Below are 2,853 nucleotides of genomic sequence, written 5' to 3'. Positions count from 1 at the left end.
ACGAACTTGTTTATTCTCCTAGCAGTCCATGGTATATTCACTACTCTTCTCCAGCACCACTGCTCAAAGGCATCAACTCTCCTTCCACTATCCCTAGTCATTGCCCAGATCTCTGATGCATAACAAGTAATTGCGAATACTATATCAGGTGTAGCTGTATCAGGTGCAGCTTAGTGTCCAGACTGATATTGTTCTTCAGTACTTTGGAGAGGTCTCTGAGAGCAGACTTCCCCAGTACAATTCATCTTTTAATTTCCTGGCTGCTGGTACTAAGAGTGTTGATTATAGAGCCAAGCAAACTGAAGCTGTCAACAGTCTCAATCTCTTCACTACAATGACACTGTCAATTGGCCCAGTGGTGAGAATTTTTGTTTTCTTGATGTTGAGCTTCAATTCATATTGAATGTTATTGTCCTTGACCTTCTGCAGCAAGTACTTCAGGCCCTCCTCAGTTTCAGCAGAGTTGTGTCATTTGCATAACACAGATTGTTGAAGTGTCTACCTCCAATGCTGATGTCACACTTCTCATAGAGCCCAGCCTCCCAGGTAATCTTTTCTGCATATATTTTGAGAAAATATGGAACTAGGACCTATCCTTGATGCACACCCTTCCAAATTTTGAACCATCTAGTGTTCCCTTGCTTTGTTCAAGAGCCTCCTGGTCTAAGTATAGGTTTTCCATAAGCACAATCAAGTGTTTTGGGATTCTCATTCTTCTCAGAGTCAGTCACAGTTTGTTGTGATCCACACAGTCAAATGCCTTTGCATAGTCAATGAAACACAAATAGACATTCTTTTGGTACTCTCTGCTTTTAGCCAAGATACTGTAGAAATTACATCTCAATATCAAGAAAACAAAGCTCATTATTAAAAGACCAACAATCAACATTATAGTAGATGAAAATAAGATTGAAGCTGCCAATGATTTTATCTTTCTTGTATCAACAATCAATTAACATCCTTGGTACTGGAAGTCAGGAAACCAGGAGATGTATTAAATTGGGAAAATTCACTGTCAGAGACCTCTCCTGAATGTGGAAGGAATTATGTCAGTTTGAAGACTAAGATTTACCTGTTTCATGCCATGGTCTTCTTAATCCCCTGCTATGCATAAGAGAGCTGGTCAATGAATAAGAATGACAGATGAATAATTGATGCCTTTGTGTTTTGGTGCTGGAGAAGAGTCCTGAATATAAACTACAAACCTCAAAAAAAACATAACACATATCTCTTGGAAAGAGCACAGCCAGAGTTCTCCTTGGAGACAAAGATGGTGAAAGTTCATCTTTCATACTTTGGACATGTAGATAGGTGAGGCTATTCATTGGAGAGAGTCATCATGCTTTGAAAGATAGGGTGTAAACTAAGGAGAGGAAGACCTACAATGAAATAGATTAACCTGGTTACTTCAGCAATGGGCTTGAATGTTTCAGATGATGAGGATAGTACAGGATAGAACAGGGTTCAGATTGACTATTAGTGTTTCTATGGGTCATACTTGATTTCATGGCACCTAAAAACAATAGCAATACAAGGTGAGGATAATACCACATTCTGCTGGATATCTTTCTTGGGAATGGGAACACACATGGATCTCTTCCACTCAGTCAGCCAGGAATCTGTCATCTAAATTTCTTGGCAAAGAGTTTGGTGAGCACATCCAGGCCTGCATTTCTTAGTTGAAAGACATCAATTGGAAAAATATTGATTTCTGGGGACTTATTTTTCTGCCAATGTCTTCAGTCCATCATCAACTTCTTAGTTCATTACCACTGGTTATTTGTCCATATAATTCCTGAATTTTTTCAATATCTGTCATTTTTTTTTGACCATGTATTTTCTCCAGCTTCTTTTGATACTTCCTGGATCATTCAATATACTGCCCATAGCATCCTTCAACATTGCAACTTGAGAGTGAATTTGTTTTTCAGTTCTTTCAGCTTGAGAAATTTGAGCAATTTCTCCCCTTCTTATTCTTCTATTTCAGCTCTCTGCAAATCCCATTATAATACTTTGCTTTGTCTTCTCAAGCTGCTCTTTGAAATCTTCTGTTCACCTCTTTTACTTCAGCGTTTTCCCCCTTTGTGTTTGCTTCTTGATGCTTTAGTACACTTTTCTGGGATCTTTTTTGATTTGTTATTTCCTCTCTGTCTTTATTATGATCTTTTGCTGTCTTCTTGGATGATATTTTTTATGTTATTCCACAAATCATGTGTTCTTCTATCACTGGTATTTAATTCTTCAAAGATAAAGATAACTTTTAAATTCAGGTAGGGTAGACCAAAGATGGTATTTTAGTTTGCATGGGCTTGTTTTAATTCTTTTCAGCCTCAATTTGAACTCCAAGGCACTGAAGAGATGTGATTCAGTTTGTGGACAAAGATGTGCTTCATTCAAGCCATTAGATTGCTTCCAATGTCTCTAAGAGTCAGACATTGACAAAAGAAGAAATAATACATTTGAATTTACATTGCTAAAAAAAGTGCTGATTATCCAACGGGGGAGAATTCTTGGAGAAAATGCAGCTATAGTGCTTCTTAGAGTAAAGGATGATAAAACTAAATTTCACATGTCCTCATCATGTTGCTAGGAACGGCCAGTTATTGAAGAAGGACTTTGTGTTTGGAATGGTGGAGAGTAAGTGAAAGAGATAAGATTGTCAATGTGATAGGTTAACACAGTGGCTGAAGCATTGTTCCCCTGTTCTGTTTGCACAACAGCCTCCTGATCCAGATATAGATTCTACCTGAGCGCAATCAAGTGCTCTGGGACTCCCATTTTAGGATCTCCATGAGTTGTGGTAAACTCAATGCTACCTAACAACAACAAAATACAAAGTCAAAGAGGGAATTG

Source organism: Elephantulus edwardii, unplaced genomic scaffold, assembly GCF_000299155.1.
Source record: "Elephantulus edwardii isolate Elephantulus edwardi_28Jun2011 unplaced genomic scaffold, EleEdw1.0 scaffold00046, whole genome shotgun sequence".
In the NCBI taxonomy this organism is placed as follows: Eukaryota; Metazoa; Chordata; class Mammalia; order Macroscelidea; family Macroscelididae; genus Elephantulus; species Elephantulus edwardii.
The sequence above is the reverse complement of the archived record's forward strand: the minus strand, read 5'-3'. Positions refer to the sequence as shown.